General features: G+C 44.4%; 1 protein-coding gene across 1 annotated transcript in view; it reads right to left on the bottom strand.

Moving 5' to 3' along the window:
* The window catches only part of ZC3H12B (zinc finger CCCH-type containing 12B), a 95,997-nt gene that overhangs the window by 66,730 nt on the left and 12,931 nt on the right, over positions 1-16,336 (bottom strand). Inside the window, exon 2 of the mRNA XM_054996623.1 lies at positions 3,084-3,192. The gene's annotated coding sequence lies outside the window, so the exon portion shown is untranslated. The remainder of the gene's footprint in view (positions 1-3,083; positions 3,193-16,336) is intronic.

Here is a 16,336-nt window from a genome sequence, read left to right as displayed (position 1 = left end):
TCTCTCACTCACTCAGAAGCCACGAATGAAAGTAAAGCAAGTTAAATCAAAGCAGTTTGCCCTTCTTTAGACCAGCAGCCTTGCTTGCAAGCACTCACTCTCTCTCACTCACTCAAGAGCCACGACTGAAAGTAAAGCAAGTTAAATCAAAGCAGTTTGCCCTTCTTTAGACCAGCAGCCTTGCTTGCAAGCACTCTCTCTCTCTCACTCACTCAAGAGCCATGACTGAAAGCAAATTAAATCAAAGCAGTTTGCCCTTCTTTAGACCAGCAGCCCTGCTTGCAAGCACTTTCTCTCTCTCCCTCTCCCTCTCCCTCTCACTCACTCAAGAGCCACGACTGAAAGTAAAGCAAGTTAAATCAAAGCAGTTTGCCCTTCTTTAGACCAGCAGCTTGCAAGCATTCTCTCTCTCTCTCTCTCTCTCTCTCACTCACTCAAGAGCCACGACCGAAAGTAAAGCAAGTTAAATCAAAGCAGTTTGCCCTTCTTTAGAACAGCAGCCCTGCTTGCAAGCACTTTCTCTCTCTCTCTCCCTCTCTCTCACTCACTCAAGAGCCACGACTGAAAGTAAAGCAAGTTAAATCAAAGCAGTTTGCCCTTCTTTAGACCAACAGCTTGCAAGCATTCTCTCTCTCTCTCTCTCTCTCTCTCTCTCTCTCACTCACTCATGAGCCACGACTGAAAGTAAAGCAAGTTAAATCAAAGCAGTTTGCCCTTCTTTAGACCAGCAGCCCTGCTTGCAAGCACTTTCTCTCTCTCCCTCTCCCTCTCTCTCTCTCACTCACTCAAGAGCCACGACTGAAAGTAAAGCAAGTTAAATCAAAGCAGTTTGCCCTTCTTTAGACCAGCAGTCCTGCTTGCAAGCACTCTCTCTCTCTCTCTCTCTCTCTCTCTCTCAAGAGCCACAACTGAAAGTAAAGCAAGTTAAATCAAAGCAGCTTACTCTTCTTTAGAAAGCCAGCCCCAGCAGCCCGGCTGCTGCCTCCGCTTCCTCCTGCTAAAGAGATGGGCAGCAGGGAGGCAGCCTTGAGGAAAAGGAATCACGTGGGCAGGGCCAAAACCCATGTGATTTCTGCTCAGAGCTACTGGAATGCCATTCCAGGCGTTCCCCCTCCAAATGAGCCCTGGACCTAGCGATGGGCGACTTGGCTCGCGTGCCCACAGAGAGGGCTCTGCGTGCCAGCTGTGGCACACGTGCCATAGGTTCGCCATCGCTGTCCTAGGCTGTGTTCCATAGTTGTTCAACTCCCTGTTCACATCTGTTGCCTCAATTCCTTTGCAACCCCAGCACAAGTGGTAGTACTAGAAAAATACATTTGGTCAACTTCTAAACCTTCACTGGTAAAAAATTCCCCATATGCCTCTTCCCTGTAGGTATTAGACAGGAGAGAAAGCCACACTTTCTGCATCTTTATTGTGAGAAAAACAACAGGTATTACATTTTTTCCCAACAGGCACCCTTCAAGGAAGCTGGAGCACTGCCAGACATAAAAGACAGCCACTTTCCCCTTAGAGAACAAAATTCAGGTCTAGTAGCACCTTAAAGTCAAACAAATTTTACCAGGGATTAGCTTTTGCAAATTAAAGCTCACTGTCAGAGGTGTCTGATGAAGCTATGACTCACAAAATGTTATACCTGGTAATTTTTGTTGGTCTTTTAGGTGCTACCAGACCTGAATTTTGTTTTACTACTAAAGACTAACATAGATACCCACCTGAAACTATTCCTCTCAGAGGTTTCTCAGTGGTGTGCAGCTCTGTGCAGCTCTTAGGGACAGCTCTGCCATTAGGCTGAGGCACCTGCTTTTCATCTTGTTCACCAGGTGGTCTCACCTTTGCTGCATGCCAGGAACCTAAAAAGAAACTGATCTCCCCTAGCCCTCTCTAAGAACCAAACAGCAAGTTATGAGTACCCTACATGGCTTCCAACATTCTCACAAGATACCTCTCTACCTTTCTTTCGCAAGAGTTTGGATGTCCTTGTAGTTGTCCATTCAGTCCTGCCGATTACCACAGTTGCTTAGGCAACCAAAATGATAGCCAAACTTGTGTGAGACAAAGATATGTCATGACTGTTTGGGATATTCATGGATGCCAGTCCTCTCTAAAAAACTGCCCAAACAACCACAGTAATTGGCAGGACTGCAAAGACAACCATGATAATGGCCGAGCTCTTGCAATAGGAAGGAAACTCGTGAGAGTTTGGGAACCCCAGACTTGGCATGCATGGCTTTCTGGGGCATGTTTAAAGGCTACGGGGAGAGTGCAAGGAGAATTAGCTGCTCTGGCTCCCAGGAGGAGGTTGTCTCAGGTTGCAAAATGTGTGGAGCTAAACTCTGCTCCTCCAGCTAATTTCAGTGTTTTACATTACACAGCTTCTGTTTTAAGCACTGGCATTCGATTAACACACAGTTCTCATAACAGAAAACAAAAGGTCTAGAAGGGTTCTACTGAAAATGTTACATGCCATTTTTATTTTATTTAGAAATTTACACACACACACAATCTCCCCAGGGGCTTACAACAGCCTCCCCCCCCCCTCAATTTTATCCTCTGAATCATCATCCAGTGAGGTAGGTCAGGCTGAGTGTGTTATGAGAGGCCAAAGATCACTGAGTGAGCTTCCATGGTAGAGCAAGGTTTCGAACTTGAGGCTCCCAGATCCTTGTCTAATTTTAACCAAGGCACCACAGTGAGTTACACAGATGCAACACACGTCTGCATCAACTAGTTTTTTCTGAGTAATATCCCAGTACTCAGGTTAAAAATGGACCAAACCAATAAGTGGAAGCTTCGGCAGATTGATTTACCAATTAAAGTGTGCAGTTATTGTCCCAGTAAATGCTGTGAACAGCTGATACAGAAAGTGTTTCATCCTGAGCGATATTCCTGCTAACCTTCCAAAGTTTGTCCCAGAACAGTCAATTAATCATTCATCAGATGTCCACCTTTCCATGACCTCTCTCATGGTATCTGAATATATTCCCAGAGGAAGAATGTCGCATTCAAGCTTGCAGTGAGTAAATGTGCTTCTGACTAAGGCAGCCATCTCACCAAACTAAGCAGCAAACTAGTACACCTACCTGGGAATAAATTTAGCGGCATGTGGACATTCCAGCAGGTCTATTTACAGATAAAATGGTCTGGACTTGGCCCTTAAGGCCTCTTGCGACTCTTCTTTGCATACATGTCCTGCAAGCACACAAGAAACACCACAGGAACAAATGAGAATAAAGATAAATATAAATGTTAGCCCAAAAGGATCTCTGAAACAGAAATATCCATACACAACCTACTAACAGGAAAAAGCTAGGATTTGAAAAAAAAAATTCTTATCAAATATCCTAATAAGCTATAGCTGGTTGTGCTGTAATGGTTTAGAGTGACACTTGGATTAGGACCACAGAGACCTGGGTTCAATTCTCGGTTCAGTCAATGACGCTCACCAAGTGGTCATCACAGTTCATCGTGGAGATTACAGGATGCACGCTACCTTGAGATGTATATTGCCTGAAGGCTGTTCTGCTAACCTCTAGTCAGGAGACTACTTAGTACAGGTAAAAGCAGCCCAGCTAGGTCAGGCCAAGGATTCACCTGGTCCAGTATCTCACTTTCCACAGTGACTAACCTGAGATCTCTAGACAGTGCATAAGCAGGTCAAAAAAGAAACATCTGTTCCTTGCTGCTATCACATGGCCTCCACACATGGGGGTTTCATTTAACATCATTACTAATAGCTACTGGTAGCCAATTTCCTCTATAAATTAGTCTCATTCATTTTAAAGGCAACTAAGCTAACGAGTATCACATCAACTGTTGCAGCAAATGCCATAACTTAACTATGCACTACGAGAAAGGTTTCCTTTACCTCTCCTGACTCCACTGCTCATGAACTTCACTGAGCATCAAAAGACCGCCAATGGACCAGACTGCCTCCCTTCTGTCCCCCGGGTGCCATGGGCTTGGGGGGTGGCCCACAGTGTGCCAGATGGGTTTTGCCTGTGGCCCCCTTCCTCCCTATGGTTGGAGAGGGAGAGACTAATTCCCCCAGATGGGGACAGCAGAAGAGCAGCGCAGCAGATCCCTGTCCCTTGTGCCTGTCCCTTGTGCTGAGGAGCAGTGGCTGCCGACAGAACCCACCTGCCAGACATGGTGGCACCAACAGATGCCCTCCCCTGGGTTGGTGAGGAAGAGACTATGTACCCCGGATGGGGACAGCAGAGGAAAGCAACGGATACATGCCTGCTGGCCGTGACGTCACTGACGGATGCCTTCCACACCCACCCAGGAGGGACAAATGCACAAAATAAGACCCTTGCCCGCCTCCCATCAGCAAAACCCACCTGCCGGACATGGTGGCACTGAGAGATGACTCCCCCTCCCCTCACTAACAGATAACTCCCACTTATGGGGAGGCCATGTCCCCCACCCCGGGATGTGAACGGAATGGAAGGATGGGCAGATGACTCCCCCTCTTTGGGGGGGAGGGTATTCTAAATCCCACTTATGGGGGCCATCTCCCTCACCCCAGGACATGAACAGAATGGATAGATGGACTGACAGATGCCTCACCCTCTTTGGGGGAGAGGGTATTCTAAGTCCCACTCATGGGGGGGCTCTCCACTCTCTGGGGAAGCAACGAGGACAGGAAGTGATGCCCGTCCCTTGTGCTGAGGAGCAGTGGCTGCTGACAGAACCCATCTGCCAGATGTGACAGCACCGACGGAACCCTTTCCCCGGGTCGGGAGGGAGAGACAACGTCCCCTGCATGGAGACAGCAGGGCACCACAGCTGAATTGATGCCTGTCCCTCATGCTGAAGAGTGGTGGCTGCTGACAGAACCCATCTGACGGATGTGGCAGCACCGACGGAACCCATTCCCTGGGTCGGGGAGGGAGAGACAACATCCTCTGCACGAAGACAGCAGGGCACCACAGCTGAATTGATGCTTGTCCCTTGTGCTGAGGAGCAGTAGCTGCCGATAGAACTCACCTGACAGACGTGGAGGCCAGGGTCGGATTGAGGGGGGGCAGGGGGGGGAGTCTGCCCCTGGCGCCACCAGGGAGGGGGCGCCGGGAGCAGCTGCCAGCTGCCAGAGGGCGCAGGCAGCAGTGTGGGCAGCCTCGCAGCCCCCCGCGCTGCCTTTCGCCTGCCCTGCAGGACAGGGGGCCACCGGCTTGCCACGCACCCCCTGCCCTGCAGGGCAGGCAAAAGGCAGCGCGGGGGGTTACAGGGCTGCCCGCGCCATTCGCGTACCCCGCAGGACAGGGGGCGGCTGGCTGCCCCCTGTCCTGTGGGGCAGGCGAATGGTGCGGGTGGCCACACTGCCTTTTTCCTGCCCTGCAGGACAGGGGCTGCGCGGCAAGCTGGCTGCCCCCTGTCCAGCGGGGCAGGCGAATAGTGTGGGCGGCCGTGCTGCCCTTTGCCTGCCCTGCAGGGCAGGGGGTGCGCAGCAAGCTGGCCACCCCCTGTCTTGTGGGGCAGGCGAAAGCAGCACGGGGGGCTGCAAGGCCGCCTGTGCCATTCGCCTGCGGGGAGGCGAATGGCGCAGGCGGCTTCCCAGCCCCGCACGCTGCCTCCGCCGTTCCGCCCTGCATGATGATGTCACCGAAGTGACGTTATCAAGCAGCGTGGAGCGCGCACACATTGCGCGCGCGAGGTGGTCAGCCTAGGGTTGCCACAGGCATGGGCAACCCTAGATCTGGCGCTGGTGGAGGCACGTGGGAATGCCCTGTATGCTGCTGAAGTGGCCGCTTTCAATGAGTGGGCCATAATTCCTTCAGGTGGGGTAATATTATTAGCTTTGTAAGACACACCAATACAATCTCTAATCCATCTACTCAAGATAGAGGTAGACACTTGCTTTCCAAGTGAACCTTTCCTGAATGAGATAAATATATTCTCTTGCTTTACGTATCATTTTGGTCTTCTCTATGTAGTAACTTAGTGCTCTCCGGACATCTAAACTATGCCATTCCCTCTCTTTACTATGCTTCAGATTTGCACCAAAAGAAGGAAGCACTATGTCCTCGCCCCTATGGAATTCCAAATTTACCTTTGGAATAAAGGTTGGGTCAGGTCTCAGGACTACCTTACCAGCATGATATATACAAAGGTCCCTGTTTACTGACAGTGCTCTTATTTCCAATACCCTTCTTGCTGATGTCACCCCTGTCAGAAAGATAGTTTTGAGTGTCAGTTCTTTAAGGGAGCAAGATGCCATGGGCTCAAATGGTTCCCTTGTAAGAGCAGATAACATCACATTAAGGTTCCATGTTGGGAACCTATGTACTTGTAGCAGATTTATCAACATAGTCCCTCTTATGAATCGTTTGATATACGGATGTTTCGTAAGGGAGGTCCCTTTTTAGATCCCCTCACTGCCAAAATGGCTGCCAGTTGCCTCTTCAGGGTATTAGTACTTAGACACTTGTCCAAGCCCTCTTGTAGGAAAAGCAAAACCTGTTTTATAGATGCACTCAAGGGGCTACAGCCCGGGGTCACTGGGCAGAGTGATTACTTTCTGTATCACTCTGCACAGAATTCTTACTGGAGGAAAGGCATAAAGCAGCGTTCGAGGCCAGTCCTCGTTCAGTGCATCAGTTCCCATTGCCGCCTGTTCCTTCCATCTGGAAAAGCATTTTGTGACTTGGTTGTTTAAGGCTACTGCAAATAAGTCCACTTCCAGCTTTCCACCAAGTTCCTGCTCAGCCAATCTGCAACTGTGTTTTGAGCTCCTGCTACATGTACTGCTTTTATCAAAATAAGATTTGTCTCCACCCATTGGAAAATCTCCTCCTCCTCTCTGCTCAGTATTTTACACCTGGTCCCTCTTTGTCTGTTTATGTAGGCTTTTGCCGTCACATTGTCCATTCTTATTGGTATGTGTCAATTTTCTAAGGTGTTTCACATTTCCTATAGCCCATATTCGATGGCTCTCAGTTCTAGAAGGTTTATGCTGCTGCCTTTTTCTTTCACTTTCCAGGTTTCTTGGCTCATTCTGTCCACCTTATGAGCTCCCCATCCCGACACACTCGCGTCTGTCATGATGATAGTCCTCCTTGGCTCTCTGAGAGGCATCCCTTCTGCAAACCTGTTCTGTTCTGTTCGCCAATTCAGGTCCTTGCTCAGGGATTCTGAATCTTTACCCTCTTTCTCCATTTGTGAGCTATGGTCCATTGAAAAGGGCGTAAGAATTTCTGCAACGGGCGAGTGTGGAATCGTGACCACTGGACAATGTCCTGGCATGACACTATCATTCCTAGCAGTTTTGCCAGAAGCATTACCTCCACCGTTACCCTGTCCTGAACCAATTTTATCATTGTGAGAATTTTCTGTTTCCTCTCTTCTGCTATGAACACTCTGTCCTTCATCATGTCTATGGTCACTCCCAGGTGAAGGATTCTCTGCGCTGGAACAATACTGCTCTTCTTCCAGTTGATTACAAATCCATGTTCCTCCAGGCAACATGTGGCTTTCTGTACTGCTATCATGCATGCGGTTAGAGAAGGTGCTTTGATCAGTGTATCGTCCAAGTATGGGGATAGGGCTATCCCTTGGGTTCTGAAGACTGCTATCAGAGTTACCAGCACTTTCATGAACACTCTCAGCGATTATTTGAGTCCAAACGGTAGTGCCTTGTATTGGTAGTGTTCTCCATTGTACACGAATCGAAGATACCTTCCGTGTGACTGTCGAATAGGTAAATAGGCCTCTGACAGATAGATGCAAGCTAGAAAGTCGTCCTTCTGTATAGCCCCTGTGGTTGTCTTCAATGTTTCCATTTTGAATTTGTGGGACTTTATGAATTGGTTGAACCATTTCAGGTCCAAAATGGCTCTTACATCTCCATTTTTCTTCGGTACAATGAAGAACACTGAGTAGACTCCCTGGTTCCTAAACTGTGTTGGCACTGGTTCTATCGCCCGTATTCTTATCAGATGTTGAATGGCCTCCTGTATCTTGAGATGTCTTAACTCCAGAGGGTGCTTTGGTATTCTGATTAGCCGTTCTGGTGGCTGCGTTTTGAATTCCAAGGAATAGTCCTTGGATACTGTTTCCGGCACCCACTTATCCAATATGGATCATTTTCATTGGTCTGCAAACCCTTGTAATTGTCCTCCGATTCGAATGGGTGTCCGGCAAGCTTGATAGTCATTTTGACTCCTTTCTTCTGGCCTTTTGACTGTTGACTGTTTCTGAAAGCTGAAGTGCCTACTATCACTTCTAGGTCTTGTCTGTCAGCAGTTCTTGTAACCTCTGTCAGATCCCTGTCTGAAAGGACATTTGGAGTCTCAAAAGGGCTGCTTGCTCTTACTCTTCAAGTCTCTTTTCTTAGATGGTAGGACCCTTTCCTTTTCAAAATCTTCCACTAGATATTTATCCAGTGCTTCTCCAAATAGTTTGGCCCCTGAAAAAGGTATGGCTGCCACTTTGTTCCGCGCTGGGGTGGGGTGGGATGTCTACATCCCAGTTTCTTAGCCATGTATTGCGTCTTGCAGTGATGTTGAAGACATGGCTCTTGATGACATTTGAAAGGAGTCCAGTGAGGCGTCCATTGAGGCGGCCATTGCTAGGGCTATTTTCTTGAGCTCATTCTTAATCTCCTTGGGTACATCCTTGCCTGCCGCCCAAAGGTCTGATGCCCATGTGAATTCTGCTTACAGAACTGGCTAGAAAATAAGAAAGGCTGTTATTGGTTAGCTAGTGTGAAAGAGAAAATGATTCACCGTTCTCCTGGGATAAAAAAGAAATCAGAATGAAACTGAAATTATGGTCCAACTGCATAGGCGTAATCTTTTATGTCTATCTTTTTCTCTAACATGTTATACTGTTTGTGTGCTCTGAAGGGATAACAGGGGATGGATAGATTCTTAGGGATGGATAGATTCTTAGATTCTTAGGGGATGGATAGATTCTTAGAGCCTTCTGGTTTTATTATTGTCTTTTGAAATAGAGAAAGGAGGAACATAGATTATGATTTAAATCTCCTCCCTATGCTTAATGATATGTAAATACATACTTATTTTAAGCCTAGATGTTTTATAACATGTTAGATACTGTATATTTACTTTTAAAAGACTTGAGATAATGTGATAACTGGATCTTTGGAGGGCTTCAACTATTCCTAGATTTTAGCTATCTTCTCTAGAATATAAATTACTGTTTAAGCCAAATTTTTTTATATATTTATTTGGTTTTGTTTTTCTAGCCTCACTTCAGTATATAAGATTAGATGGCTTTTATAAACTGATGAAAGAATGAGGGTAGATTTGTATAAAATGTATTGTTATATTGATATATAGTAAGGTGCATTAATTCTTCCGTTTATATCTTCTGTCTCCTCTTCTTTATTTTGTTTTTCTATCTTACCCTCTGCTCCTGGACTGATTAAAGGATTAACTATTCTGGTGAAAATTTGAGGGATTGGAAATGTGATTTATACTTAATATATGTAAAAGAAAGAATTATGAGAAATGAAATAAGAAATAGAATAAGTGGATAAAAAAGCAAAAACAAAAAACAAAAAAAACAACCCACCCTCTCCTGTGGGTGGACTTCCCTTATATCTCTTCACCCATTCTCAGCTCCACCTGCCAGCCACGCCCTCCAGCACTCTAGCTTCAGCCCTGGCTGTCATAGGCAGCAACACCTAGGGTTACTCTGCTGGCTGCTCTGCACAGTTACACCTGTGCCTCCTTTGCTGATTGCCTCAGGCAGCCCCACCTGAGGTTGCTCTGTTCCCAGCCTCTCCTTTCTAGTCTTCTCTACCCTGCCTACTGGTTGAGGTGTGGCCCAGTGCTGTCTTTGCTGTCCTTCAGCTACTGCTGGTGATCTTGCTGTCTGGTCATCTCTGATGCCTGTACCCTCTCCCTCCTGGCTTGGGCTCCAATTCTCCCACCAGAGGGTGGGGCTGGCTGGCTTCTCCCTGCCCCGTTTGATTCTCTGGGGCTTGGAAAATCAAAAAGAGTCCAGTAGCACCTTTAAGACTAACCAATTTTATTGTAGCATAAGCTTTCGAGAATCAAGTTCTCTTCGTCAGATGCCTGATACAGAGACTGGTCAAATACAGAAGAGGAGGAGAGAGAAGAGGCAATTAGAGGGAGGAAGGGGGAGGGTGCAATCAAAACATTCCTTTGCTAGTATATGTAAACATCTCCTTTTAGTGTGTGTATCAGTTGGCTTCAAAGGAGTTTGCCCTGTTAGTTTGTAGCAGCCAAACAGCTAGACCATCCAATGCAGTATGAGCCTTCGATAACCACAGCTCTCCCTGCCAGATGCATCTGACAAAGAGATCTGTGGTTCCCAAAAGCCCACGCCAGGTGCCACTGAGCTCCCCCAGACCCCACCTCTGTAAAGGAAATCTGTTACCTGTGGTAATGTGATAACCATTCATAGTCCCTATTCAGTCCCAGCTTGACAGAGTCATATTTGCATATGAATTCCAGTTCAGCAGCCTCCCGTTGGATTTTGTTTTTGAAAGGTTTCTGTTGAACTACAGCGACCTTTAAGTCTTTGATGGAATGTCCTGGTAGATTGAAGTGTTCTCCCACTGGTTTCTGGACGTTTCCATTTCTAATGTCAGATTTGTGTCTATTTATTCTTTTGCGTAGAGGTTGGCTGGTTTGTCCAATGTACAGAGCAGAAGGACATTGTTGGCACATGAGGGCATATATCAGATTGGAGGATGAGCAGCTGTAAGAGCCAGAGACAGTGTAGTTGATGCCATTGGGTCCTGTAATTGTATTCCCTGGGTAGATATAGGGGCAGAGCTGGCATCTGGGTCTGTTGCAGGGCCTGGTACCTGTGCTGGTGACTCTGCTGGCCGATTCATGGTTGTGAGTGAGAAGTCGTTTAAGGTTGGGGGGCTGTCTGTAGGCAAGGAAAGGTCTTCCACCCAGGGCTTCTGAGAGAGAGGTATCATTTTCCAGGATGGGTTGTAGCTCACTGATGATACGTTGGATGGGTTTGAGCTGGGAGCTATAGGTGACAACCAGTGGTGTTCTGTTGTTAGTTCCTTTAGGTTTGTCCTGGAGCAGACTGTTTCTGGGTACTAGTAAACATACCACTCGGTCTATTGTCTACAGCCAAGCCTTACGTTACAACCATATCTGCTCCAGTGCTCTCGACCGAGACTCACACTTAAGAGATTTACAACAAGCATTTTTGGGACTACAGTACCCACCAAATGAAGTAAAGAAACAAATCAACAGGCCCAGACTAGTACCCAGACTGATACACACACTAAAAGGAGATGTTTACATATACTAGCAAAGGAATGTTTTGATTGCACCCTCCCCCTTCCTCCCCCTAATTGCCTCTTCTCTCTCCTCCTCTTCTGTATTTGACCAGTCTCTGTATCAGGCATCTGATGAAGAGAACTTGATTCTCGAAAGCTTATGCTACAATAAAATTGGTTAGTCTTAAAGGTGCTACTGGACTCTTTTTGATTTTGCTACCACAGACTAACATGGCTAACTCCTCTGCATCTGGGGCTTGGGTGCTTCTTTTCTTTTCTTTTCTTTTCTTTCCTCTGTTGCTGGGTGTGGCAGGGTTTTGGTGTCTGTCTGGGCAGCTGCAGCTGAGCTGTGATCGACTGGCTGTCTCCCCTCCCCTTCTCCTTAGACCCTGGACATCAACTTTGTTTTTATTCATTTTATGATTGCAGGGCTAGGACTGGTAGACCACCCCCAAAAGAGAGAGAAAAGAGACTAAAATGGCAGGAAAAGAGACTGAAAAGAGACTAAAGAGACCAAGTCATCAAGTGCTCCATATGGTTCAAATGTTTGATGCTCGCCTGTTTTCGCACTAAAAATTCTGATAAATAAAATATATGTATTTTTTCAATAATCCCCAACCAAAAAAATAGGCCAGAGTCGGTACCTGGGTTTTGTTGTGCCAAGTGCAGAGAGGACGGTTGCTCCAGAACAATTATTCTCAGAGGATTCTAGTCACAGGATGAGCCTCAGTCATGACAAAGGAAGGGGGGAAGTTTCTCCTGACCTTCGTATCCCTCTTCCCTGTCTCCCACTTTCTCCCGTTTGACCTTCAAGGTCTCTGCATGTGGAGTCAAGCAGGCACGTCCTCCCCGGCTCTCCCTTGACTTCCCTCATAAATAATCAATTCCTAGGCTTCCCCTCTTCTCACCTGCCAATCGTTGAGAACTCGCTCTTGGTATGTTTCCACCTTTCTGCCCTGGTGGATCTTGTCTACAGGACATTGAGGTTGCATCTTTATCTCCACAGGGCTCAATCTCTCTTCTTCTTCTCTTCATCTTGCTTCTTCTGGGCTTCAGAGCATCTCCAGTTCTCAAAGCTCTGTCAGTCCAGCCCTCTTTAGTGAATACATCCTGGTCTTCTTGTCTGCTGTATCCCTCCTTGTCTTCCACTCCCCCATCTCCCCATCTCTCCTCCAGCTTGATGGTGGCCTCCTTGCTTGGAGATGGGAGGTAACTCCCATCTTCCCTGGGGGCCAGAGAGTCCGAACTCGGACAGCCAGTTGAGACCAGAAACAAATGTGTAAGTATACACATTTTGTGTAACTACAAAATGCTAAAGAATATAATTTTTCTCTCAAAACTTGAGTGGGATGTAAAATTACATCAACAGTCACACTAAAAAACCTGAAAAAGTTATTTAGCTGAGCATCAAATGGATTATTATCATTTATGATAATATCTACCTAGTGGTTTTCTTCCCACTTAAATTTTTCATTTTGTTAATCAAGCTATTTATAACTCCAAAACTTCAAAAAAAATGTAGTATACCATACAGTAGAATATATTATGTGCATGTATATATACATATATATTCATGCACAGGTTATCACCTGGTGTTTGAGGCTAAGTTTCATTTGTTTCTGGTCCTGGATGGGGTATGGCTTGTTCATTTATTATTGAATAAAAACAAAAACCACACTAAAAAGTATGATTAGGATTTTTTTTTATTAAATGGAATGCTAATTCAAATAAAAAATAAATCAAGATTTTTTAGGTTTTTTACCAAAGAAAGCAGTGATTAAACTATTTTTTCTTTTCTCTACAGTTTTTTGAAGAGTTTCCACTTCTTTAAGTTTTTGCCGCTCAGTTCTACGCATCGCAACACAGCCTTCCAACATACCCTGTGCAACAATAACTTCCTGCAAATTTCCTTTCTGTATTGCTCTCTTCAATCGTTCATTGGCTTCTTTGAACAGACGATCAGATGCTTCAGAAGTTGCCTCATGGTCCTTTTTTGTCAGTGATATCTTACTTTCTATCTCAGCAATTTTTTCCCTAGACTCTTCTGCTTGTTTAACCTTTTCTTCCATCTCTTTAGCTAAATGTATCTCCTCCTCTTTCTTTTTTTCTTCCTCCTCTTTCAATCTTTTTTGTTCCTCTAAGTACATTATGTATTGCTTATGTGCACTTTGTCCCATAGCAATAAGTTTTGATGTCATGGGAACCAGTTCAGGTTTATTTCCGTAGGTTTTCAATGTATCTTTGACCAACAAAATTGCATTCAATGTTTGTTCACAAGTAGAAGCCTTGTCCTCAGTTAAAGCCCATCTTGACACAGAAAAACGCCTCTCAATGTCTGCATTTCCATGTGATAGAGACTTGAGAGTCTTGATAACTTTCGCCAACTCTTGAAATTTTGTTTTCCCAGCTACATTAGTTTTCTTTAAAATTTTATCCCCAAAACTATCAATTCTTCCTTCAAAAGCTGGGTGGTCTGTCTCCATCTGCAACATTTTCCATTCATCAATGAGAACATCTTCTTTTGTATCGATAGGGAGTTCTCTGGCAACTGAAACTACATCTTGACAGCTTTTTCGGGTTTTCACAAGAGAAGGGTTTAAACATCTCAGAGCTTTCAACAAACCACAACCTTTTATTGCCTTTTCAATCAAGTATTTGCATCCAGCAACATAATGCTCTTTAGCATTTTTCATAAATAGCAATAAATCTTTTTCTGGAAGATGTGAGAGTTCCTTTTTAACTTCCCATGAAACAACAACATCTTTTATGGGTAACATGTTTTTCAAATCAAATAACTCATTCACATCATATTTATCTTCAGAAACCAACTTGCAAACACGTCTAGCCAGTTTCCCTAACAGTTCTTGTAGCTGAGGGTACAGGATGTGAATTAAAGGTTCATCTCGTTGGAATCTTTCGGTGAAACTAGTGAAAAGTTCTGCAGAAGATATAGTGAAGTACAATTCTGCTCTGATAGTTGAGCGACGTAAAAGGTTGACAATCTTTCTGTATGAACTAGACTGTAACACAGCCTGATTCTTTGTTGATGGGATGAATTTAAGAAAGTAATGATTTACTCCTTGCCACTGTTCGAGCAGTCTCTCGGCAGCAGAGCGAAATGTAAGCCACCTAGAAGGAGAATGTTTGAGGAATTTCTTTTGAGGTAATTTGAGATCTTCTTGGATCTTTTCATATTCCTCTACCCTCGCTGGCCACCCCTCAAAGTAGTGGTAAACAGCAATAGCTAATTCAGATGCATCTTCACCAAAGGTCTGCAAGGCTTTCAGATATGAGTTGTGAACAATGTGGAAGGGGGCATGTCCCGATATGAACTAATCCATGTGACCTCATTTCAATCAAATTTTCATTGAAAAGTCTGTGAACTTTCTTATTCACATTAGGTCCATCTGAACCAATCAGCAGCAGCTTGTGAATGGGCAGGTTTGCCCTACTGATGGCAGTGTGAATTTTTTCATGAAGAGTTTGTGCATCAGCTTTCCCAATGGAGAATGTCTGCAAATGTCTTGAAACTACTTCACCTCTACCCTCTGACCAATATCTCACCGATATCTGGAGCTCCTTTTTGTCTTCAACATTGGTTGTTTCATCAAAACAGATTGAATAAAAGGAGGTTCCCACATCATCTGAGATCATCTGTTGAAAATATGGTCCCAGTGCATCAGTTATTAAATATCGCATCTTTTTAGGGCTTAAAGAAAAATCAGTTGGAACACCCCCTGGAAACATTGCATCAAATGTTTCCTTTATGCCACTGCAAGAAGATGCTGAAAAGTTGCAACACACCGACTTCATAACCCAAATGAGTTCAGATACTGTTGCCGCATTCTTCAAACTATAGCGTTTAATAACAGGTGCTGAAGAACTATGGCTTGATCCCGAATATTCACTCTGGATTGTTTCAGATGAATCACCAGGATTAGCTGCAACTAAAACCATCTGTTTAGGCCCTAGAAGATCAGAGGCTAATTTTTTATGTTTAGCATAGTATGAGTGTTGAAGAAGAGCATGAAGACCCTTGTTCTGAAAATCTACTGTACACAAACAAAGTTTGCAAAACACTTCAGTTTCACTATGTCTTGATGCCCATACTGACATCAAATGTCCATTGCGGTCTTTTTTAAGAAGCCAATCAGCTCTAAATTTGCACTTTCCCATCATTAACACTTCAGATCAGCAGCCAACCATTTCAACATGAATCCTGAAAGGAAGGAAAAAAGAATTAGAAAATGAAAAAAGTAAAGCACTAAAGTAAAACACTAATACTAAAAAAATTAAACAAAATAAGTTACTAATAGAATAAAACATAAAACTATAATAAAATGCAACATGCCTAATACTCATGAAATGTAACATTTTTAGGGGGGGGTTGAAAAAGGGCTACACAGGAAAATGATACAAGTTAGCTTCTTCAGAGCATCACAACTCTCACACAGAAAAACCCTGCATGCATTATGAGCAAATTCTCATCATAAGAAACTCATAAAAAAGAAATATTGATTGTACATTTAATAAGGCAAATCACATACCTTTATTGCATTTGAAGAATAGTGCATCCCACAATCCTGTTCCACAATTTTAATTTCTTGAGCACTTGAAGGCGCAAAAAAGGAGAGAAAAGAGACTTATTCTGAAAAAAAGAGACTTTAAGAGACTAACCCAAAAATAAGAGACTAAAAGCTAAAAAAGAGGCCCGCTCCTAGGCCTGTGATTGTTATTTTATTTACATTGTAAGCCACCTTGAGACAGAAAGGCGGCTAACAATTGTTTTAAGTAAATAAATGAATAAAATTCTCAGATGGTTCATTATAAACAAGCTACAATCTAAACACAGAAAATAGCACATAAAGAAGTAAATTATAGCCAACTCAGCTACTCAAATGACTATGGGATTTATTTTTTTAAAATGCACTAGTTGTAAGTGATGTATTCAAAAACTAAAGAGTACCCAAGTACAGTACTAAATCTGACTAATGATCTGAAATTTCACCGGTACAAGATTTTACCGCCCCCTATGCCAATATTTAATTAATACTAATAAAGAATTTCAGTTCAGCCTTTTTTGTTACGGAAATAACA

Source organism: Eublepharis macularius, chromosome 13 (assembly GCF_028583425.1).
Source record: "Eublepharis macularius isolate TG4126 chromosome 13, MPM_Emac_v1.0, whole genome shotgun sequence".
Lineage (NCBI taxonomy): Eukaryota > Metazoa > Chordata > Lepidosauria > Squamata > Eublepharidae > Eublepharis > Eublepharis macularius.
Note: the sequence above shows the minus strand (reverse complement) of the source record. Positions and strands in the feature narration are given on the sequence as shown.